This window comes from Bos indicus, chromosome 24 (assembly GCF_029378745.1).
Source record: "Bos indicus isolate NIAB-ARS_2022 breed Sahiwal x Tharparkar chromosome 24, NIAB-ARS_B.indTharparkar_mat_pri_1.0, whole genome shotgun sequence".
Taxonomy (NCBI): domain Eukaryota; kingdom Metazoa; phylum Chordata; class Mammalia; order Artiodactyla; family Bovidae; genus Bos; species Bos indicus.
The window spans coordinates 38430205-38456143 of record NC_091783.1 but is presented as its reverse complement, the minus strand read 5'-3'; the positions used below and the strand labels follow the sequence as shown (position 1 = coordinate 38456143).

The window sequence follows — 25939 nt, the reverse complement described above, 5'->3', positions numbered from 1 at the left end:
CAGTCAGCCTTTGTGACCAAGAGCTCAATTTTGTGACTTTGTTACAATAATTACTGGCAAGAGGAAGAGGTGGTATGTTGAATTCAAAGGCAATTTACATTTTACTGTTGTTATCTTTCTGCCACTGTCCAAGTTGACACAAAATAAGGTATGCATCATTTAAAAAGACTTTAACTAGATCAGTTTCAGAAAATTTTAACTGGGGCTTCAGGATTTCAGGTGATTTGTCTGACTATAGTTGCAATTAACAGCAGCTGTAGAGAATATGGATGTGAGAATTGAACTGTGAAGAAGGCTGAGTGCTGAAGAATTGATGCTTTTGAACTGTGGTGTTGGAGAAGACTCTTGAGAGCCCCTTGGACTGCAAGGAGATCGAGCCAGTCCATTCTGAAGGAGATCAGCCCTGGGATTTCTTTGGAAGGAATGATGCTAAAGCTGAAACTCCAGGACTTTGTCCACCTCATGCGAAGAGCTGACTCATTGGAAAAGACTCTGATGCTGGGAGGGATTGGGGGCAAGAGGAGAAGGGGACGACAAAGGATGAGATGGCTGGATGGCATCACTGACTCGATGCACATGAGTCTGAGGTGAACTCCAGGAGTTGGTGATGGACAGGGAGGCATGGCATGCTGCGATTTGTGGGGTCACAAAGAGTCAGACATAACTGAGCGACTGCACTGAACTGAAGTGATAGAGAATGAGTTTTAACTGTTACAGAGTGAAAGATGATTTTTAAATGTTAAAGAATTTGCTTAAAGAGGTTTAATCTAAGGGGAAACCCTCTCCTCTAATCGAGGTGGCTCATGCTTCATCTTAAAACTCCTTGAGGGCAGGCACCTTATCTTTTCCATCTCTCTGTTGGTACCACGAAACCCACACCACCCCTATTTATGTGTAATGACTGGGCTTTGAGTATATGTACAAAGTAGTAGATAGATAGGTTCTTCCAACTATGATGGCTTCCATATTTCAAGCCAGTGCTTCTTCAATAACCGCTTTTTAAAAAACCAATGATTAGATTCAAACTAACTTAAATTATGTAATGTCATATTATTTTAAAATGAAGTCCATATATAATACTTGTTTTTCCCTTTCAGACTTACTTAGATCTGTATGACAGTCTCTAGGTTCATCCATGTCTCTGCAAATTGTACAATTTCATTCCTTTTTATGGCTGAGTAATATTCGTGTGTGTGTGTGTGTGTGTGTGTGTGTGTGTGTGTGTGTGACATCATCTTTAAGCTCTGGGAGTTGGTGATGGACACGGAAACCTGGCATGCTGCAGTCCATAGGGTTGCAGGGAGTTGGACATGACTGAACTAACTGACTGATATCATCTTTATCCATTCCTCTGTTGATGGACATTTAGGTTGCTGCCATGTCCTAAGCTATTGTAATTAGTGCTGCAAATATATTAAGGCATATATGTGGAATCTAGAAAATGATAGCAATGAATTTGTTTGCAAGGCAGAAATAGAGACACAGATGTAGAGAACAAGCATATGGATACCAAGGGGGCGGGGGGTGGGATGAATTGGGAGACTGGGATTGATACATATACACTACCATGTCCAAAACAGATACCTAATGAGAACCTACTGTAAAGCACAGAGAACTCTACACAGCGCTGTGGTGACCTAAATGGGAAGGACATCCAAAAAAGAGGGGATATTCTTTTCATACAGCTGATTCACTTTGCTGTACAGCAGAAACTAATATAGCATTGTAAAGCAACTATAATTTTTTAATAGTTTATTGTACCATTATGATATGTGTGCCGTCACTCAGTCATGTCCAGCTCTGCGACTCCATGGATTATAGCCTGCCGGGCTGCTTTGTCCATGGAATTTTCCAGGCACGAATACTGGAGCGGGTTGCCATTTCCTACTCGTGATGCCAGATTATAAAACTCCACCAGGAAAGGAATTTTTCTTTTTTATTTACTATCCCTTCCCCAGTACGTGGAACAGCACTTGGCACATAGTAACCCCTAGATCTTTGTTGAATGTATGAATATATTTTTTAAGGCTGCCTTTGTATAGGATGAAGACCCCAGTTTTCATGTTAGGAAATCTTAATGATTGTCTTGGCTCTGCTACTAATCTGCTGTGTGATCTCAAGTATGATACTCAATCTCTCTGTGCCTTTCTTATCTCTGAAATGAAGAAATTAGATTTTATGAATGATAAAGCCCAGTCCATGTTTAAAAGTACATAACACACTGATTGGTGATTTGCAGGGTGGTTTTGGGAAGTGACTGCTTAGAAACAAAAGTAGAATTTGTGGCCCTGGAACCCGTTTTGCCAACTGGCATGTCTGGCGTTTGGAACTAAGACTTGGGTCCCTGGCTACTAAAATTTTGGCTCTAACAATTGAACTAATCATCAGCTTACTAAAAGAAAGGGGAAAAAAAGAAAAGGCTTTTGTATACTCTGGCATGGAATAGTGATTTTTAAGAATAAGGAAAACTGAATCTGACACAGAAGAGTAAAATATAGCACAATGATTAAAAAAAAAAAAAGAACTAGATTTAAATCCTAGTTCCAATATTTTCTGTGACCTTGGCCAAGTAATTTAATTTCTGTGCCTCCATTTTGGCATCAATAAAATGGAATAATGACAATATCTGAATGAAATAATTTATTGATAGTTTTAGGGACAGGGTAAGCTTTTAAAGTCTTACAGCCAGGCTGATATAAAGGAATTAGGCAGGTGGATAGAAATGAATCGATGAAAGATAAATCTGTATATTTGGCTGGAGGCAACCACCAAGAGGTTAAGTAGTGGTTGGGTACATGTGACGAGATCAGTATCTTTACTCACTAACATTAATAATTTGGTCAGTTTCTAACCATCTCTGCATCTCAGTTTTCTCATCCATAAAATGGAGCTAATAATAGCACCTCCCTCTTAGGGTTATTGTGAATTTTCAGTGGAACAATCCATGTAATGTGTTTAGAGCAATGTCTAGTGGATAATCAGCACTCAATAAATGAAGCTATTCTTATTTTGTTCCATTAAGTTCACACAGAGGGAGGGGAAATTGAAAGGGACGGAGAAGACTGCTAGCCTGGTGAATGAAGAGAAAGCAGTGCGGATCCAGTAGGACCAAGGAGGTTATCATAGTCTAGGGGCTTGGGAGAGGCTCGGGGGTTGTTTGTTTGCAGTTTTTTAAAAATTACTTGTAAACATACTGAACTTTGAGATAGGAGAAAAGAAAAGCTGTGCACATCTAAGATGTTGGATCATGGATGATAAATATCACAGAGTCTCTAGTTTATTCTTGGGTGGTGAAACATGTTTTAAGAAAGCTGCCATACAGAAAAGGTCTTTTTGTCATCAGCTATGTGGGTTAAAAGATATGGCTTAATCGTGCCCTAACAGTTAGTTGTAAACAGATTATCAGTCTTTTTGTAATCAGGCAGTAGCTGTGATACCACAGGGAGTCATTACCTACCATGGGTTTACCAGTGAGCCCCAAATTATTCTGTGTAGAGAAGTGAGTTGGGGGCGGGGGCAGTGCCCAGACATCTCAGCACAGAGGGCCGTTTAGCCAAATTCTTGAAGCTGCAAAGCTGTCACAAAATAAGTTGAGATGTGAAGACAGGATGGAAAGAATGCAGATCAATTAAAGAATAAAATAGAGGCTAAGTTTGCAGCTAGCACTTTAAGTGTATTTCTTTGTGGTAAGCTTTAAAGAGACATGAAGAAAGCCTGTGTGTTTCATGACTGAATCCTTTTCCAGTTGATTGGGAAATTTTGGATATGTCTGAGCACACCTCATTTTTTAAAAAATTGTATACAAAAACAACCCAATTAAAAATGGTCAGAAGAAATGAATAGACATTTTTCCAAAGAGGACATGCTGATGGCCAACAGGAACGTGAAAATATGCTCAACATGGCTAATCATTAGGGAAATGTAAACCAAAACCACAATGAGATAACACCTCACTGATAGCACCTGTCAGAATGGCCATCATAACAAAAAATGTTGGTGAGAATGTGGAGGAAGGGGAACTCTCATACTCTATTGGTGAGAATATAAATTGGAATAGGCACTGTGGAAACACTGTGGAGGTTTCTCAAAAAACTGAAAATGGAACTACTGTATGACCCAGCAATTCCATTCCTGGATATATATCCCCTCAAAACAGTAGTTCAAAAAGATACACGCATTCCAGTGTTCATAGCAGCATTATTTGCAATAGCCAAGACATAGAAGCAACCTGAGTGTCCATCAACAGATGAATGGATAAAGAAAACATAGTATATGTGTGTTTTTGTGTGCATGCACATATGCATAGTGGAATACTACTCAGCCATGAAAAAGAATGAAGTCTTGCCACTTGTAGCTATTTGGATGGACTTGGAGGGCATGATGTTAGATGAAATAGGTCAGAGAGAGACAAATACTATATGATATCACTCTTATGGAATCTTAAAAATATAACAAAATAGTGAATATAACAAAAGCAGATTCACAGATAAAGAGAAGAAACTAGTGGTTACCAGTGGGGAAAGGAAAGTGGAGAGGGACAAGAGAAGGGTAAGGGATTGGGAAGTACAAACTAGCTATAAAATAAACTACAAGGATATATTTTACAACACGTGGAGGATAACCAATTACAATTACTGTAAAGGTAATATAACCTTTAAAAGTTGTGAATTACTATATCATACACCCATAACTTACATAATATTATGCAGCAACTATACTGCATAATATTGTGCAGTAACTATACTTCAATAAAAAGCAAAACGTACTTTTTCAGAAATAGGTTGGCTTATTATTCAAGTAGATCAGGGTAGAAGGGCCTTCTTAGCAGAGAGTAATAGAAAATTTTCTCCTTTACAAGCATTGTTTCTTACAAAGTACAATACATAAGCTCAGCTTTAGAATGTAAATATCCTTTGAAGGTGTCAGATGTCTACATTGTTTACACTTCAAAGTAAATCACTTTCATTTTTTACTTTTCTCTCTTCTCCAACTGAGGATTTGACCTTGAAGGCAATGGAGTTTCAAATGGAAGATTAAAATTAAAGTAAATTAGAAATTAAAACTGAGGGACATCTAAGGTGAGTTGGCTTTCAGTAGGGAACTTTGATCAAATGTTCAAAGAGTCAACTGGTAAAGAAGACATTGGGACATTTGAGGAGAAGAGAGACTAGATTCATTTAATTCACATTTATTCCAGGATTTTCAGAAGCAGATGGTCCATTTCCAAAATTCTTTATACAGTGCTTAAACCATAATTTAATAATGCTTGAAGCTCTTGTTAGAGTCTGTGCCAGCTCATTACAACAGGGTGAGTGTAAATGACTAAGTAATTAGCAGGGGCCAGGGCAAAATCTAAGGGCAGGGCCCTTAGATTCAAAAAGCAGGACAGGGCATCCCTGGTGACTCAGTGGTAAAGAAACTGCCCGCCAATGCAGGAGACACCGGTTCAATCCCTGGTCCAGGAAGATCCCACATGCCTTGGAGCAACTAAGCCCATGCTTCACAACTCCTGAGCCTGTGCTCTAGAGTCTGGAAGCCACAGCTGCTGAGCTCACATGCCCTAGAGCCTGTGGCCCACAACAAGAGAAACCACTGCAATGAGAAGCGCATGCACTGCAACTGGAGAGTAGAGAGAAACCCACTCACGCAGCTAGAGAAAAGCCTGCGCAGCAGTGAAGACACAGCACAGCCGAAAAAAGCAAGGCAGAGAGTTGTTACGTGTGCAAACATCTAAAACCATTTCCTTTCTTCCACCATCTCTCTCAGCTTGTCATAACATTTTTTTATTGGCTAATGTAGTTCCAAGTATAAAGAAAAGCACAAGTTTAAATTATTAGCATAAATTTAACCATTCATCTTTATACTGTGCGATGCAAATATAAGGCTATCTAACTTTCATGCAGAGTCATGCAATTTGTATGTCATAGATCATGCATATGTGCATCTTTCTTAGCAGAACAATGGAAACACTGCACAAAACTTATTCTACCATTTTTATTTCGTGTCTTGATACAAGCACAGTCTCCCTTAGGCTTCCTGATGACTGAAAGAGAAAAAGAACTGTGGATTTCCCTTTCTTTCTCTTTTTATGTATCATTTTCAACATAAGCAGCTGGCTAATACAAGGGAGAAAATGCAATAAACAAAGGCTGTGATAGGGTTTCTTGGTCATCTGTGTTTCTTTGAATAGCGTTGCCTTCTCAAAGTCGGATGCAGATTCTCGTTCCCATGAAAAGCGTGGCTGGTGGATGATCAGCTTCCTCACTTCCTCAGCCATAGTCATACAAATCTCACTGACCTCCCAGGAATCACGGGTCTACCGGAATTCAACTTCTTGCATGTTATATGTGGATAAGGCAGTAAGGTCTGGGACAGGTGTATTATTGTTCAGGGGTATTGATGCCCCTGCTCCCGTTTATGCTCCATTACCCCATTGGACTGCACCCACAGAACTCTGGTTCAAATATAAAAAGCATTAAGCAGAGCATAGGGCTGTTCTGAGCATGGAGCCCCATGGAGCTGCCCAGGAGGTGCATCCACGCGTCCCGCCCTGCTTTGAAGTTTCCTAAACACAGATGAGGACACAAGTAGCAAAGGGGTTTGCAAAGGAAGTGGCAACTCGCTAGTCTTCCTCGTTTGCTTTTTATTTGATCAGAGGCTGCCTCAGACATCTGGGAGTCACAGAATAATTGCAGACCTACTTCTGAAATTGATTCTTACTCCAAGATCTGCAAGGGTAAGAGGACCTGGGGGCAGATGGCTAGTTTAACGTGGTCTTCAAACAAACACCATGTTTTATGGTCTATGCATTTGAGTAAAATTTTACAGTAAAACATGAGACTTCAAAAAATGAACTTGGATGGTTTTGAGTTTAACGTGTTCAGTTGAAGAGGCACTTATAAATCAAGAAATCCATGTTAAAGATACAATAGTAGACTTTAAAGAATTGTTCCTAGAATTTCCAGAGCTCCCAGCTATACTTCGTCAACTGTGCACTGGTTTCTATGGCTCAGTGACCACATCTCTCCCATTTCCACATCTTCTTATCCCAAAGGACGGATGATTGTTGCTAAAAATCGAGGAAGATTTGAGAGAAGTCTTGTGCCCCAACCACAATTTACCTTGCTCCCTGAAAGTTCTACTTTATGACTTATTGAGTAGCATTATTAATATTTCGTAAGAGTTTCTTCTCCATATTTAAGAAAGGACTGCCACAATGTAGAGCATGGTTTTTATTACATCTTGTGGAAAATTGATTTTTTTTCACACAGAGATAGACTTAATCTTATAGTCAATAGAGAAATAAATATTTGAAAGTAAAAGCTGGAAAAAGAGAATTAAAATGTGCTGAGTTCTGTTATGTACCAGTTACTGTTCTTTACATGTATTTTTGTGTTTAACATCCACATAGTCATTGTGGTAGGTGAAAATAAGAATACTGTCCATGTGAGGCCAGAAACCCATCTGGAAGCTTCCATTCCAGTATTGTATGTCCAAGGCCTACCTGAGAAGCCTGCTTAGTACTGACTTCTCAAAGCCAGTGTGGCCAAATTAAGCTCACCTTTTCCCCACAAAGCCTTCTCTAGTCGCTTTGTGTCCAGCTCTTTGCGACTCCATGGATTGTAGCCTGCCAGCCTCCTCTGTCCATGGGATTCTCCAGGCAAGAATACTGGAGTGGGTTGCCATGTCCTCCTCCAGGGGATCTTCCTGCCTAAGGGGTTGAACCTGTGTCTCTTGTATCTCCTGGGTTGGCAGGCAGGTTCTTTGCCACTAACACCACATGGGAAGCCCCTTCTCTAGCCACAGCCTTTCTCATCTAAGCGATGGTACTGCCCTCTTCCGATTGTGCGGGCTAAAACCCTTGAGGACAGCCTTGCCACCCTCCTTCCTTATCTCCTCCACCCGGTCCATAAGGAGATGCTCTTGACTCTCCTTCAGAAGAAGCCCAGCCTGGACCTGAGCCCTCCTTAGCAGCACCCACTGAGTCTGAGCTGACATCTCTGTCCAAGAAGATGATCTTTCCACCTGCCTCCACCCTGGCAGCCGGCCCTGTGGTCTCTTCCCATGCAGCAGCTAGAATAAGGTTATAGAAACAGAACTAATATCAATTCTGAGCTCAACCTCCTGCAGTGGCTCCCATTTCACTTTCAGAGTAAAAGCCAAAAAGCCTCGAGCTGCCTTTGATTCACCCTCCCTCCACCTCTGCCCACACAGTAGCCCCCCTGCTACCCCTTCATTCCTGTGCCTTTGATCCCCACTTCCCAGTGTCACTCCATTCCCACTGATCCTCTCGCAATTCCAGGAACAGCCCCTGGGGACACTCCCACCTTCGGGCCTTAACCTTGGCCATTCTGTCTGCTGAAACACCCTAATCTTGCCCATGACTAACCCCCTCACATCCTCCAAGGGCTTGGTTTCATGGCACCTTTTTACTGAGGTCCCCTTACCACCCCGCAGGCAACAAAGGCCAGAGGTGAGGATTCAGTGACACACATGGATAGTGGGCGCCTTTGAAGGTTGAGGAAGGTGGTAGGATGCTGGGCAGATCCTAGAGAAAGGGGCCAAGCAGATGGCCCAAGCGGTTGACTCTGTAACAACACAGTTGGGGTAGCAGAAAGCTTGCCATTGAATCAAGCAACTTAAGGTCAAATTTCACTGTGTGTGTGTGTGTGTGTGTGAGAGAGAGAGAGAGAGAGAGAGAGAGTTTTGTTTACCTTTCCTTTGCTCTTGTTCTTTCTCAGATATAGAGACTAAATATTGCTACTCCGTGACAGAGGAAAAAAAAAAAGCAGGAAGAAAAAAATTTAAAAGGGACTCTGGGAAAGGAAGAAAATACCAGAGAGTCAGGAATTCTTCATTCTAATCTCAATTCTGTCACCAAAGGCCAATGCCTTGAGCAAGTCATTTCCTTGGTTTCAGTTTGTTTAGCTGTAGAATAAGGAGATTGGGCAGGAATCGGTAAGTTTCTCAACTTGATCAGGAGAATGAGCCAGGGCACCTTTGCAAAATGCACATTTCCCTGAATCTACTCATGAACAGACTGATTTAATCAATCTTACATGAAATTCTGTAGTTTGTATTTTTTACCAGTTTTCCAGACAATTGTGATGATCAACCACTCTGGAATCACTAGATTTGATGACATTTAAGACAACCTCCCAGTGTTCCATTGTTTAAGATATTTGTTTACCTAAATATTCAAATCAGAAAATATCACAATTGTAGTAAGATTGACTTTTATTGTTTCTCTGGGTGTTTCTGTCAAAAACTGCATAATCTTTTCATTTTTTTCTATAGAAAATTAAGAACAATGTCTAGCACAAGATAGTTCCTAAATATTTATGAATGAATAAGTGATCAGTTCCAAATGTTTAAAAAATTGATATTTTTAGTATCTCCTTGGGTAACCTATTTCTTATATGTAGGAAAAAAATTCAGAGTTCATCTGGTATCCTTCAACACTAAGAATACTTAGCAAAATAATTATATATAAACGAAGACTCATAATGATAGTTATACTTGAACATTTTTGATAATGGAAAACTATTTCTATCCTTTATAGTATAGATAAACGAGATGCATGTGAAAATATTCTATTCCCAATGTGCTATGTGCTATGTGCTTTATGTGCTATGTGCTTTATGTGCTATGAAAATATGTGATATTTTTGTGCTCCTATTGTTCTTGTTTTCAGCCACCCATGGCATCCTAATTCTCAACCTGTCAACTTTGCCAGCCTCACAGTCTTGCTGGGACAACTTCTGCAGAGAATTGTATTAGCCCTGAACTTTTTGAATGACCAGTGTGATTTGTGGAAACAAATACAGTCTCATGGGTTTCAAAAGGGATTGAACTTGGAGGCAGAAATTCTGAGATGTCATTCTGCCTTTGTGTCTCTTAATAAAATTAGTCAAGCCTTGTCACCTCTTCTGGCCTCTAGTTCCTCTTCTGTGAAGTGATTTCTCCATTTATTCAGACACTGTCATAGTGCCTCTGACATTATTTGAATGTGCTACCACAAGCCACAAAATCATATTGCTTAGAAGCAAACAGGAACAGAACTCTGTTGGTACCTTCATTTTTCAACACCAATCATTTGTGCCTGTAACACAAGGCCTTGCCTCCATGACTTTTCAGAAAGGAAAAGCATAGGTCAGCATAAAGCATGTGATATGACCATAATAGGTATCCCCCTCCTTAAGTCTGGGTCCAATTAGAAGTTCCATTTTATTGCTTTCATGAGAAAATATTGTTACTAGTTGGAGCTAATGGTTTGGTTTAGGCCTCAGCCAGTATCTAGTAGGGGCTTCCCAGGTGACTCAGTAATAAAGAATCTGCCTGCCAGGGCAGGATGTGTGGTTCTATCCTTGAGTCAGGAAGATCCCCTGCAGAAGGAAAGGACTACCCACTCCAGCATTCTTGCCTGGAAAATTCCATGGACCAAAGAGCCTAGCGGGTTATGGTCTATAAGGGTTGCAAAGAGTCAGATGTGACTGAGCACGCACAGCACCTAGATCTAGTGATACTCCTAGGAAGAGTCTGCCATGATTGGTGTCCTCTTGTGATATCAAAGGAATTACCCTGGAAAGGATACTTGTTAACCCCCCCCCTTTTTTTTAGTTACAGTTATTTAGTTGCTGCATTGTAAAACAAATATTGCACAGGAAGTGAACACAACCTTGTGTATAATATATCTTACAAAATGACATGACCAATGCTTGCATTTTATTACTTTTTAAAGAGAATATAAGCGTTAATGGTAGAAAGGTATTAATAGACGGTAGAGTAGCAAACCTATTTATTATGGTGACATTATTTTGTATTTTTTAGGGTTGATTTTCTTTTGAAAAGCATAAAAGGAAAATGTACCATTGTGCGAGAACTCTACCAGGCTAATTTTCTATGAAACACTCTTCTCACATCATTGAATTTAACGGCTGCCAGAGTCATTGTGATCTTCTTAAGTAACTTTTTGTTTCAGGGCTTTGTATCTGGGCTTCCCTGGTGGTTCAGACTGTAAAGAATCTGCCTGCAATGTGGGAGACCCAGGTTTGATCCCAGGGTTGGGAAGATGCCCTGGAGAAGGAAATGGCAACCCACTCCAGTATTCTTGCCTGGAGAATTCAATAGTCAGAAGAGCCTGGCAAACTGTAGTTCATGGAATTACAAAGAGTTGGACACAACTGAGTGAGTTAAGACACACACACACTGCATCTAATTACTGCATTTTGTTATATTTCAGAACAGTTGAGCATCACACACCAAAAGGCACATCGGGTTAAAAAACAAAAGCTGTAAAGTTTGGATCTTTTCCTGCACTAGAAGCAAGAAAAATGGAAAATTGATCATCAAAGGTAAAACTATCTCCTTTTCCTTTAAATCATATATTCCTACAGCTCCCTTTTCAGTCACTGTGTGTGAAGCAATTTTTTCTTTTATGATTGTGTGGTGAAGTTTAACAGACATATTTCTGGCTTATAATTCTAAGTATATTAATATGCTACTGACATAATCCTCTATTGTTTTAACTCCTTAATTGCCTGCTCAGAATTTGGACCAAATGTGTTTTATATGTTTAATTTTCATTCTTGGTGTTGATCTAGAGTGGCAGAGCAGGGCGATGCACTTTTGTAAGTCTTTGGGCTAAAATGTTGCACTTTAGGTTAGGCATGGAATCATGGAAGTAGGTGATGCAGTATCAGCTTCTTTCTTCTTGGGAGTGTTGGACGGATTTGAATTTATCACCACAAACTGATCAACTTGATTTATGTGAGGTAAGAAAGACAATGGAAACACTTGAAGTAATGGTATGGTCTCCACTCCTTTCATTTTATTGTATAGTTTATGGAAAGAAAAAAGAATGGTCTTGACAATATGTGATGTAAGATCTAAAAGGAATTGATATTGCCAAATATGTTAATAATTGATTGTCTTTGTTATGATTGCTTGCCTGGGACAACTACTTGAGCATGGTTGTTTACTGGGGAGTTAATTCCAAGGATTGGGGACAGTGAATGGGGGAAGAAACAAAGACCAAAATAAGAGCAAATGAATGAGTTCTCCAAGGTGGACGTGGGACCATGGTTCCCCTGGGACTTCCAAGAGGCTATGAGATCCCCCCTGGAATTTCCACCTGAAGGACGTATAGCCAAAGGTTCGCTCATTGGCTTTTTCCCTTTGGTTGTGGAAGCTCCTGGGTCATTAAATCCCCCACAGTGCTGAGCAGTGCTGGCACTGGTCACTTGTGGACACTGTGAAGGCAAAGAGAATCTGAGTTGGTTCAGAACTGTCCATCTGTGCAGCCATGGCTGAAATCAGAGGTGGACCAACAGGGTATGATACAGGGACCAGAAGTGTCTATTGTAGTTCTTTTTACTTTATTTCCAATAGTCAAATAAATCACATAATCCTCTTAAATGAACCATTTCCAGGAAGAATATGTCTTGTGTTTTAAAGACGTTGATCAGTGATATCCAAATGGCATAGAACCTAAAGGAACTCTGTTTCAAAACTAACTTCTTATTTAATAAATTGTCCATGTTCAGAGGTGAAAAGTACATCCTGGTCCATGTGTACTTTGGATATTATGTAGTAAGATTTGAAGTATGACCAAAATATTGGAAAAGAGATAATGGAATTAGACTTTATAGTGCCTATACATATTATTCACTGTATATTGATTTCGTACGGGAAGGTGTCTGTGGATGCACAAAAATAGAATTATTGTTTTTCCTATTTGGAAATAGCCCCATTAGCTGTGTCATTATTGGTGTGAAAAGCGTGACTGTAATTATGCATGTCCGAGCATAAAATTACAAGGACGGTCAGCTGACAAAATAGATTTAACACATTAAAGTGAATCAGGGTTTGTTTGTTGGTTGGTTTTTGGCAATGAGGACATTCAGCAGATGAAAATAAAGCCAGGTAAAGGCTGTGGTTTTTTGTGACCTAGAAGATCCTTTGTTCAGAGGAGAGATGTTACCAGGGAACTCTAAGGAGCAACTCTGCAATCACATGAATAAGCAACATTTCAACTGATAAAATTAACATGCAAATTCCTAATGCGGGAAATGAAAATGGTAGAAGAAGGGAAAGGGTGGCCAGAAGAGGCAGGGCAGGGGGACCACAAAAACAGTGACACGTGGCGAGACAGAAATGCCCAAAGTGGACAGAATGAAACTGCAGAAATAAGAGAATCATAAAGCGGTGGAGAGATAACCTCTTAGAGCAGACCTCATCTTGAGCTCAGGATGCAGACTGAGCAAATGGTCTCAGTTCAGCTGAGGCCTGATAAATTCCTGGGTCATCACGGAAAGAATCAATTAATGTGTCTTCTCACCTAAACAGCACAGTTGTCTCCTTTGTCTTCCTGTATGTGGTCTCCTTAGATTCCAAAGCCTCCTGAATAAAAAAGCTCTGATCACATTTGCTCTTTGCTCAGAAAATATTCCCTTATTTACCAAGTCATCATTGTCCAGACTTCTTAATCAGATATTTAAAACCTGCCACTCTGTTTTCAGGCTTCACTTTCTTATTTCTTGATGCCACTCAATGTCTAGACCATTGATTAGTACTGCAAATTCTGTAATGTATCTTCCAAGTGATTTGGGTGCATTTGGGTTCTCAAACATAGCTGAGTCTAGTCTAGGACCGGACCCAAGAATTTGCCTTGTTAAAATGTTCCCAGCTGGGTCACTATTGCTGGTCCAGGAACCTCACTTTGAGAATCACCCTGGAAAAACAAATTATCCAGGCTGGCACTATGGTTTCTACATTGCAGTTTAAATCAAAGACTGATTGCAATAAAAGGGCTCGCTTGCCAGCACCACCATTGTTGTGCTGGGTACTAGATTAAGAACAGAGTCTGTCTCCTGGTCAAATACCATCTTAGTGTCATAAAATCCCCCACAGGAAGCCTCTTGATACATTTCTATATCCCCTGCTGTGTTATAGGCTTATAAATGTTTATTGGATGGATGGGTGGATGGAAGGAAAGGAAGGGAAGAAGGAGAGAGGAACAGACAGACAGGTTTGGCAAGCAAGTGTTGATTTCAGCAAGAAACTTCATGCCTACAAAGAAATTGCTGTGGTAATTGCCATTAGGGAAAGACTAATTACCGTCACACGAAAACCTCCTTATTGTATAAGAACATCCTCCATATTTCATGCATTTGATTAGGTGGAATAACTATGGAGTCAGAGCCTGAGCATCTGGGTATCAATAGTATTGTGCTCTATAATAAGCAGAGTCTTTCACAAAAGACTTTGCTGTTTGATTGAGTTCAGCAGAGGAGAGATGTCATTTCTATCAAGACAAATTGTGCATTTTACTTTATAAAAGAGCCACTGGCTATGTGCAAGCAGGAAATCACGTCTATTTAATGAATTCCTTTGCAAATGTCTCTTCCTTGAGTTTAAATTTTGCAGCTGCAGCATCATTTGAATGTTTATTCACATTTTGGACAATTGTGCTTTCTGGGATTTTGCTTTCTTGCGTTCAGATGTGTTCGTGTATCACTGTTGCAAATTCTTTCTCTACATCTTTTATCTGCGCACATCATCCCGTGATTGGCTTGTAAATTTATCCTACTTTTCTTACTAAAATAACTGTTCCTGCTGTCTGCTTTCTGCCTGCTCTTTGATTTAGTCCTGAAATTGGGCTCAAGGCCTACTTTTAGAGCTCAGCATGAAATTTATTCTGTATGTTTTTAAACCAGGTTCCTACTTGTTTATTTCTGTTATAGGTTCTGTGTTGGCACCAGCTTCAAAATGCGCCCTTGAAAGAGCCTCTTATAATTATGTATCAGCATAAATAATAACAATGAATGAAAACAGGAATCTTGAAAATTTATTTTAAAAATTGATTTCATCATTTACTTTAATGGTAGAAAATTAAAACAGTCAGCTGCTGCTACAGCATAGCTGGTGTTAAGCTTCGAAGAAAGGACTAGTTCCAACTTTGTTGTTACCTTGATGTGTGTCCTTGGCTGAGTCCTCAGGCCTCAGCTACCTCCATTATAAAAAGAAGGATTTAGGATAAATGTCACTAAGGGGTTCATTCTGGTTCCTCATCTTGTAATGTCAAGATGTAGGTCACATGAAATTCTGCTTAAAATCAGGTATGAGAATATGAGTGAGTCAGTTCATCAACTAATACGGTAACCTTTGGAGGTAAAGTTGAAAGAACATGGTTTAGGGTGCAGAAAGATCTGTGTTCAAAACTCAGCTCATCCATATATTAAGAGCATGAGCTTGGAGAACTGACTGCACCCTTTGGTGTGCCTCAGTTTCTTCATCTGTAAAATGGGGGCAGTGTTGTCATCATCTGCCAGTAGCTTTAAAAATGGGATAATCTGAAGAATATCCAGCACTTACCAACTGAGCACACTGAGCTCTAAGGATCTCTCCAGGCCTCTAAGCCAGCTTGAGCCCACACCATGGTTTCAGAGGTTAGTGGAAATTCTGTTCTTCTTCACTATAATTCTACAAGGCTAAGAAATTTATATCTGTGACTTTAAAAGATAAACTCAGTTTGGAAAATGTACCTGTAATTTAGTCATCTGAAACCTGGCAAGACAAATAGGAAAATTCAGCAGTAGGTTTTCAGCTTGACAGGATATCTGGTTCCATACATTGTGAGTAATTTATACAGAGCAAGCAAGGCTCTTTTCATCAAGACTGACTCCTTCAGTGTCAAAGCTTAAGGTTTGCAAATTGCATTCTGACTCTGACTTTGTTATGTGGCCACAGTTTGGGCAGAAACGAAAGCCTCTTTAAGACTTCGGTTTAGCCTGAATAAATGTTGCTGTGCTCTTGATTTATATCTGATTCCGGTAAGTTCAAAGGTATGCCTTACTTTTTTCTTTCTTGTCCTCTGAAAATTTATGTTTATAGCCAATTTGTACCCAGATAAATTACATTTGGGGCAAAGATGATTTGTTTACCATAGGATCCATGCAACTATGGAATATTTTTCTGCTCTTTTCATTAATTAATTTTTTGAGGTTGAAGTGTCCCTTTGATACTGGTTAACCTCAGTCCTTTCTCAGCAGAAATTCAGAACTTCCTCCTTAATAGGAATAGATCAATAAAGTTTTGGTGGACAATTTCATCAATCTTAGCAGAGGGTTTAACCCTGTGGGCTTCTTTACTCTATCAATATTTTATAAATCCTCTGCAAGTTAATGTCTTTTGAGATAAAGCTTACTATATTTTATTCCTCTGTGCTTTTTCATGAGAAATGATTTAGAGCCAGGAATTGCTGGTGCTGTTTGAGTACATTGATTACTTTAGACGCCTATAAGATAACTAAAATCTAATTGTGGGTCGTTGTGTTTATTTGTCATGTCTCTGAGACATTTCACCGCGAAGATGAAAATCATACTGATGAGGCTGTTTCAAGCTCTGGGAGATAGATACATATATGTGTCAGCATACCACCTACTCAGTCAGTGTGTGGTGATGGTCATGGTGGAGATGATGGTGTGGTGGTGTCTATTTAGCAACCTAGTCATCCACAGTAGTGTATTTAATTTCTGCATAAATCAATTATTACCAAAATTGGCCTTTTCTATTAAAAGATCTATTAAGTACTATCTGAAGGACACATGTTCTCCATTGTATGATAGAATCATTTCTTTGTAAAGCAGAGTATAATAGAATTGATCACAGCTCACATCTTTTTTTAGTATTTGTTGACGTTTTGAAAATCCCCAAGGACAGCATTTAGTCTGTAGTAAAAGGGTTGGACTCTAAAGAAGGCTGAGTGCAGAAGAATTGATGCTTTTGAATTGTGGTGCTGGAGAAGACTCTTGAGAGTCCCTCGGACAGCAAGGACATAAACCAGTCAGTCCTAAAGGAAATCAACCCTGAATATTCATTGGAAAGACTGATGCTGAAGCTCCAATACTTTGGCCACCTAATGTGAAGAGTTGCATCATTGGAAAAGACCCTGATGCTGGGAAAGATTGAAGGCAGGAGGAGAAGGGGGCGACAGAGGATGAGATGGTTGGATGGCATCACGACTCAATGAACCTAAGTCTGAGCAAACTCCCAGAGATGGTGGACAGGGAAGCCTGGCAGGCTATAGTCCATGGGGTTGCAAAGAGTCAGACACAACTGAGCGACTGAGCAACAAAAAGATGCAGCTTGATATGAATTATAGGGAAAAAAACAAAATGCATATTGGCAAAGTTTTTTTCATTCCTGTTGTAATCTCATAATGTGCTAGAAATTTTCATCTAAAATATTTACTTAAAGCTAAATTTAGGGCAAAGGTGATCCCACTTAAAACAACCATCATGAATGCAGGGATTTTTCTTGCCATTCCAATATGATCTGGGAATTATAAATCATGTAAAGTACAAATTTGACAAAATAGCTGCAGTGATACACAATTTATTTCTCTCTGGCATGTCAAATGTTTGAGGTCTTTGTATTTATTTATGATTAAAAATACAATAGCAAACATATGTCAAATACGTAGATTTTTACCTGTACGGGGGGGGACATAATTTTATATCTACCCTTTTAGGGTCTTTGACTTGGCCTGAGAATTAAGTTGATGTAAGGTAAGTGAACAGAAAATTGCACAAATGAATTCAGTATAAGTTTTATGTGACTTAAATGTCTTCATAAGAAAATAAAGATGAAAACAAGTAGCGGAATCTAAGTGTTTATATACTACGTTGAACAAAGAGATAGAATTGTGGAAACATAACTAAAATATACAGGGGGCCTAAAGGAAGATAAGAGTTATTTTAACGAGGTCTCTTTGTATAGAATTCTCTCATCCCCCATGCCCTGTCTCTGGTAATAATGATGGTTTCCCCCCGTACAGGGAGGGCATCTTCCACAGGGGAGTTTTATCTTCTGCTTTTAGCAAGTGAAGGGACCTCAGAACACAGTGTTCTCCTCGTGCCTACTGTTTTTCCAGTGCCTTTGACTCAATAATCTTAATGCCAAAGTGGCATATTTCCCTTCCAGGCATTGTTTTGAGCACTTTATCTGAGACCTCACTTAATCCTGACTCTAACCTATGAGAACATTTTATACAACTTCAGGGAGAAATTGACAAATCCACCATCATGGAAATAGATTTCAAACTATTTTTCTTCTTGTTAGAGGAAACTCATAAAAATCTCACCAAAGACACAGAAGATATGAACACACTCTAAGAAACTTCATTTAATGGTCATAAATGGACGTTTAAAATCAACAGTTAGAGAATACCAGTTCTTCTTCAGTGATAGTGACACTAGATTTAGGAGAAAATTCACACCATAGATTATTTGCATACACACGTGCCTACATACAAATACATAGGCACATTGCACAACTGGGGGGGGATGTGCGCTCAGTCATGCCCAACTCTTTGCGACCCCATGGACTGTAGGCTGCCAGGCTCTTCTGTCCATGGGATTTCCCAGGCAAGAATACTGGAGTGGATTGCCATTCAGGGGATCTTCCTCACCCGGGGATGGAAGCTATGTCTCATGTATCTCCTGCATTGGCAGGCAGAGTCTTTACCAATGGTGTGACCTGGGAAGCCACTACCATAAATTAAAGTAGATTAGATTTAAGTAGTTGCTAAATGTTTAAATAGCAGAAGCAAAGCAAGAATGACATAGATTGAATTATTACTATAAATTCATTCTCGTTAATAACCCATCCCTGAATTATTGGTCATGTTTAGGTTCCTGTGTGTGAAACAGGAGGACATTCCACTGATGTTTCACGGTCACGTCAAACTCATTATTTTCAGTACTCAACCCATAAATGCCCCCTTCCATCTGTTCGTCCATCAGCCGTCTCTGCGGCTCTCTGTCCCCATCTATGTCACCATGACCCATACACCCTCTTGCTTAAGCTGGAAACCTAGGAGTCGTCTGTGAAATCACTTCTTCCCACCACTTTTGGAAAATTTAAATGAATTTGTCGAATGAAGTTCTATATTACCCATCTAATGCCCAGCTGGTCGGGTGATTACAGTCAGAGTGTGGTGATGAGACATTATACTCGTGTTTTCTCACGTGTTTGGGTTTCTGGCCACATTGTTCCATCCCCATGTACGGGGTTTATGTTTTTGCATTTTGTTACTGGTGGTGTATTGTTGGTGTTCCATGTAACACATGCAGGGAACATCCACTGTAGAACAGCTGAGAGATTCTCTCCTCTCCATGAAGGCATTGGATTTGTTGAAAGTTACCATGTATGGCCTTTGGCACACACAGCTCTCAGCAGTATTGCCCTCTTTAATTATGTCCCCCAGGAAAAAATAATCACTCCCCTGGTGAGGCAGCTTTCCTAATCAAAGACTTCCTGGGTCTTAAGTAATAAGAAACTCAAAAGTTTCTAATGGAAACTTATAGTGGGGCTTAATTGGGCATGTATTTTAATCTCCTAGGAAGATGAAGAAACTCTAAATGTTACATACAAGAAAATATTTCATGAGGGATACATGGATGGTTTCATATATTTTGTTCTATTTTTATTTAAGAGAAGTTACTGGCAAAATAATGTGTGCATTAGTATTAAAAGTTTGAGTAATGTATCTTCCTTGACCTGTAAATTACTGCTTCTTTCCCAATCATTTTATTGTCATTATTTTTCACTTGAACCTTTTTCTAGGTGTGAGAAGTTTTGCTTGGTTAACATATGAAGGAAGGTGCCTCCGGCAAGTAGACTGAAGACCTGAGTCCCAGGAGGATTTTAACAATAAGGGGAACCGTGCCCCCTAACCTCCCAACCCAGGGAGACAGTTAACAGAAAAACAGAGAAGAATTATAGATTGAACTCCAAGGGAAGGCCCTCTTATAGGGGTCAGAAGAAGAAATTAGCTGGGAAGTTAAAATTAGCTAGACAGTGGTTAAAGCAGTTAAAAATGGATTTTATTCAGGACTATTGCAGTAGGGCCAAACAGACCTCGGTAACAAATTGGTTTCAATTCCAAATAAATTATGGACAAGTAGGAACTTACACTTAAATAAATTATGGACAAGTATGGGTTTCTGTTGTGGCTCAGCTGGTAAAGAGTGCACCTGCAATGTGGGAGACCTGGGTTCGATCCCTGGGCTGGAAAGATCCTCTGGAGAAGGGAAAGGCTATCCACTCTAGTATTCTGTCCTGGAGAATTCACAGTCCATGGGGTTGCAAAGAGGGACTTCCACTTAACAAAAACAAAGGACTTATAAGTAAGAAGCAGATGGGAGTCAGTGGATGGAAATTACTAAGAGGAAACATCAGGAGCAAGGGAAGATTCTGGTTAAACAGGCCTGATAGGATTCTTGATAAAGGCAGACCAGGGTGACCAGATATCAAAGGTGAAGAATTTGATCAGATCACAGGGCGATCAGTTACGGAAGGTGGGGTATTCTGACTAAACTGACTTAGCAAAATTCTTGCTACAACTGGGTGATGCAAACCCAATGAGCCTAAGGGGAAGGCCTCTAGGCTTCAAGGAGACGGACTCCTTAGTCACAAGGCGAGTATTGGTCAGAGGAGGCTAAGAGCCAGGAGAACAGGGTTGGTTTTTGTCAGGACAGTGAAAAAGAAAGTTTCAGGATTCAGCCTAGCAAATGTAATTAACATGATCATGTCCTAATTCTGAATAGAGTGATTTAAAATATATTGATATGTCTGCTTATATTGATATGTTTTATTGCATGAAAAAAAAGTGAACTCCTAGATAACAGGACTGATTGTTTTCCCCCATGCATTTGCGTCCCTCATAGTACCTCATACAACTGAAGCGACTTAGCAGCAGCAGCAGTACCTCATAATACAAAGTGTATTGCATTACATAAAAGCAAATAAAAGTACTTGCTTTACTTATCTTAACAGGTCTTTATTTTATGTTGTGGGCAGACCTCAGGTATTACAGGTTTCATTCCAGACCACCACAATAAAGAAAATAGTGTAAAAAAGTGAGTCACAGGAGGTTTCTGGTATCCCAGTACACATAAAAGATACATGCATTGTACTGTACTCTAGTAAGTATGCAATAGCATTAGGTCTTAAAAAAAAGTACCTACCTTAATAAAGATATACTTTATTGCTAAAAAAAGGTTAATCGTCATTTGAGCTTTCAGCAAGTTGTAGCAGCAATATAAAAAATCACTGACCTCCAATCAACCTAACAAATGTTAATAATAATGAAAATGTTAGAAATATTGTGAGAATTACCAGTGTGACACAGAGACCCCAAGTGAGCAAATGCTGTTGGAAAAACACCACCAGTAGACTTGCTCAACTCAGGTTGGCACAGACCTTCAATATGTAAAACAAATAAATAAACTCAATATCTGGGAAGTGCATTAAAATCAAACACAGCAAAAAAACAAAAAGATCTGCCTGTATTTATATCATTTTGAATGCAAAATACTTTAGAGTAAGATTTAAGGGAATACTTTTTGCCAGAAATTAGTATAATGCCAGACTCTCTAGGAAGGCCATTTTTGCCCTAGAATTATGTGATGTTTGTATGCTCGATCACTATCAGACCTGGTAGAATGAAAATAGAGGTGGAAATAATATTATCAACTTTTATGGAAACTTGACCAGGTAGCCGGCTCTATGCCATTCACTTTACAGACTATATTATTTTATTCTCCTCATACCCTATGAAGTAGGTATTATTTTAACACCATTTTGCTAATAAGCACGAAAGTCACAGAAAAGTTAATTATATTCCCCAAGGTCACACACCTAGTCAATGGCAGAGCTGGAATTTGAATGCTGCCACCACAATGCAGAGTCTGTGTTCACTCCCTCAATTAAGAAGTATTTTTATGTTGATGTTTGGCAGAAACCAACAAAATTCTGTAAAGCAATTTTCCTTCAATTAAAAAATAAATTTTTAAAAACCAAAAAAACAAAAGCAAATCAAAAAAAGTATTTTTATACCCTAGACCAGGATCCCCAACCTCTGGGATCAATATCTGATGATCTGAGGTGGAGTTGATGTAATATACTAGAAATAAAGTACACAGTAAATTTAATGCACTTAAATCATCCCAAAACCATCTCCCCACTCCAGTCCATGAAAAATCTGTCTTCCATGAAACCACTCCTGGGCGTCATAAAGGTTGGCGATCATTGCCCACCGACTATATCAGTGTTGATTTCAGGTTCTAATAGATGGTCAGTGAATGTGTTCTTACGATAGTGGGAGGTATGACTGAGGATATTCACTAGCTGATGTATAAAAGTAGAATTATTACTTAGTGATGGTTGACTCATGTCAGTGGAAAAAAAATGCATTGTCTAAAGTAATCAGTTTTAGTTTTCAGATTTTACATGCTGTACTGATTCATCTGCAATTAAAAGAAGGCAATTGCAAAGTGACTAGGAAATAGTCAATTATTGTTCAAAATGCCAAGCTTCAGAAATTAGCATTCTAGAATTTGCACAAATGTTAAGCCAGGAAAAAGAAGTTATAAAACACCATTTCAACTGCTGTTTGAAATTCTGCCATATATTAGTAATTGTATTATAATTTAAATTTGGAATCATAGGATTTTAGAGCTGGCTCAGAGCATTGGGATCCTCTGTGCCAACTTTGTACTTAATGCCAGAAATGTTCACACTCATTTAAAAAAATAAGACGTTTGACAAGTATTCCTCTAACATTGATGTAGAGTCAATAGAAACTGGATTTTTTTTATGCTATGACATAACTTTGTATGTTTGGCTAGTAAAATATTAGAATATTTAGCCAGTCCAGTCCAGCAGGATCTCTTTGTCATTCTTTCCTGGGACTTTCCCATGCCACCATCTGGCCTTTGGAGAAAAAAACTTGCCACCTTCTACATAATTATTGCAGCTCTTTCTGTGTTTTATTCTTAAATCTCATTATTTCTTCTTTCATTTGTCATGTGGAATAAAATGATTTTGACAGAGTAAACAGTATAAACACAAAGACCCTACATACAGTTCCCACAGTGTCTAGTTAGTAATTCTCTCATGCACAAGTGCGCGCGCGCGCGCGTGCACACACACACACACACACACACACACACTCTGAAGCTGGTAAACTGAGCACAATCTGAATGTTTCCAGTCGCCTTAAGATACAAAAAGTTGTATAATGTATTTCTGAGAAGAATATAATAATGTCATCTATGGTCATTTAAAAGCATAATTTATTAGTAGCCCATATGTTTGTGACTATCATTTTTGCCAGAATCAGATGCAAATAGTCCCTTCTTCAGCAAATCCTTCCCCATATGGCCCCTGCTCTCTCATCACCCTTTCTTATGATCCCTGCCATTGGCTCCCTCCCCATCAACCAAGGGGGACAGTTTCCTCATAGGTTTTTCCGAAGGTCAGCTTCTTGCCACTCCTTCTGCCCAGACGCTTCCTGGTCTTTTTCCTGTTTCAGGTGACCTCCTTGAGGTCTTTGTTAAAATGTCTCAGCGTTCCCTAACCACCCTTTACTATCTGCATCAGCTCCTGTTTTGTTGACATTTGTGACACTCAGTGCAATATGCAGTCTGCCCACTGTCCACATTTGTGTTGTGTGTTTGCACGAGTGTGCATGTGTACAGGGGTCATACCTGTCTTTTCTACTGGAATATAAACTTCCTAAAGTCAAGGACAGAATCTGTCTTATTCACCACTGTTTTTCTAGTTTCTAATATAGTAGGTGCTCAATCAAGAAATATCAAATAAATGAATGTCCTGCAATTAGAAGTGTTGAAATAGAGATATTAAGGCACATTCAAAGATCATTGGGATCTTTACCCATTTTTGCTGTTGCCAGTTATGTATTCACTTATTAATTGATCACTTATCATTGAATAATCATTCTTTTAGGTGTCATCTGTGTTCTTATGTCCCTTTGTTCAGGAGCAGTGATGTGGGTATGTTTGTATGTATGATGCCTCTGGAATTTACTTATTCAAAAAATTTTGGAAATAAAAAATAATTGTCCCCATAACTGAGAAAGGATTTTAGATGAAATGGAACTTTAAGAACAGCATGAAAGACCAACAGAGAGGAAAGGCATTTAATGTTCTTGTAATGAGATCAAATGGACTCTAATAGTTGAAATCCCAATGTTGAAGAATGTTTAGACATGATAGAAAGGCATGTGAATCATGATGTGATTACGCTTTGCCAAGCAAATATGTGAGACATCTGTTTAAAATGCCTGGAATGTCCTGTTCAGTTATGTAATAAATAGTTCAGGATGGTACTGATCTTGTTGTATCATTAATTGTTGCAAATAATTGTTTACCTGGTGGTCACTTTGAAACATGATCTTATAGATTATTATATCATCTCTTCCAATAACCATTTCAGAAAGAAATTATTTGCCTAAGGAATCATACCTATTCTGGAACTCCCATAGACTGAATCTCATAGTCTTAACATACCTCATTAAGCCAGTGTCAGAGTTAGCAGGGAGTAGAGTGGTCAGAGGCGATTTAAAATGATCCAAACCTTCCCACTGATCCATCTTCACTTCCTGTGAGCCACATATCTCAGGGAAGCCTGCAGCATCCTTATAATCAGGAGACCTGTGCATTTGTAAGGTTACAGATTGACGTGTGTGGGTGATGGACCAGGGTACCTGACACCTCTCATCCCAGGATGCACCAGTATTTCCTACTGTCTTCTTTATGACTAGGGAAAAGAACAAGAGTCAACCAATGAGGCCGCATGAGATTTTTAATAGCACTTACAAGCGACTTCCCTGGTAGTTCAGACAGTAAACAATCTGCCAGCAATGCGGGACACCCGGGTTTGATCTCTGGCTTGGGAAGAGCCCCAGGAGAAGGAAATGACAACCCACTCCAATATTCTTGCCTGGAGAATTCCATGGACATAGGAGCTTGATGGGCTACAGTCCATAGGGTCACAAAGGGTCAGACATGACTGAGTGACTAACACAAGCGACAGGCTGCTGAGATTTTATTTACTGCAAATAGTCCTCTTTTTGTCCGCTACATGCTTGCCCAGCCCATACATTCAGTAGCTCTAAAGGCTCTTCCTTTCTTCATGCCCTCTTTTCACTGTCAGCTTTTCTTTCTATGGAACTTATCGAAAGCACATCTTCATTTCTTGTACCGTGTGCAATGAGCTGTGATCTAGCCATCACATTACAGCAGCCCTTCTATCTGGTTTTGCTAATTAGGTTTGGATGGCACAGTTCTGCTATGGAATGGTCTTTGACAGCAAGTATCTCTCCATCCCCTTCCCCCTGCCGAGGCAGGAAACTTCTCCTGATGCCTTAGGCCCTTGAATTATTCTGAATGTTCAGTTCAGTTCAGTCACTCAGTCGTGTCCAACTCTTTGTGACCCCATGAATCGCAGCACGCCAGGCCTCCCTGTCCATCACCAACTCCCAGAGTCTACTCAAACTCATATCCATTGAGTCGGTGAGGCCATCCAGTCATCTCATCCTCTGTCATCCCCTTTTCCTCCTGCCCCCAATCCCTCCCAGCATCAGGGTCTTTTCCAATGAGTCAACTCTGTGCGTGAGATGGCCAAAGTATTGGAGTCAGCTTCAGCATCAGTCCTTCCAATGAACACCCAGGACTGATTTTTAGGATGGACTGGTTGGACCTCCTTGCAGTCCAAGGGACTCGCAAGAGTCTTCTCCAACACCACAGTTCAAAAGCATCAATTCTTCGGCACTCAGCTTTCTTCACAGTCCAACTTTCACATCCATACATGACCACTAGAAAAACCATAGCCTTGACTAGACAGACCTTTGTTGGCAAAGTAATGTCTCTGCTTTTTTAATATGCTATCTAGGTTGGTCATAAATGTTCTTCCAAGGAGTAAGCGAATGTAGCCTTCATTTATTCTGGAATATTGAGTATAACCTTTAAATGAAAAATTTGCAAGCATTTTGGGAAAACTCAGAAGACTTATTTACAGTTTTTACCACTACTTAGCAGTTCCGTAGGTCATTGGCGCACCATCTTCTTCCA

At 39.6% G+C, this 25939-nt stretch overlaps 1 protein-coding gene across 2 annotated transcripts in view; it reads left to right on the top strand.

The window, feature by feature from the left end:
- Window positions 1-25939, top strand: part of DLGAP1 (DLG associated protein 1) — a 781268-nt gene that overhangs the window by 254997 nt on the left and 500332 nt on the right. For both annotated transcript variants that reach the window (XM_070778877.1, XM_070778878.1), the window contains exon 3: window positions 11243-11354. The gene's annotated coding sequence lies outside the window, so the exon portion shown is untranslated. The remainder of the gene's footprint in view (window positions 1-11242; window positions 11355-25939) is intronic.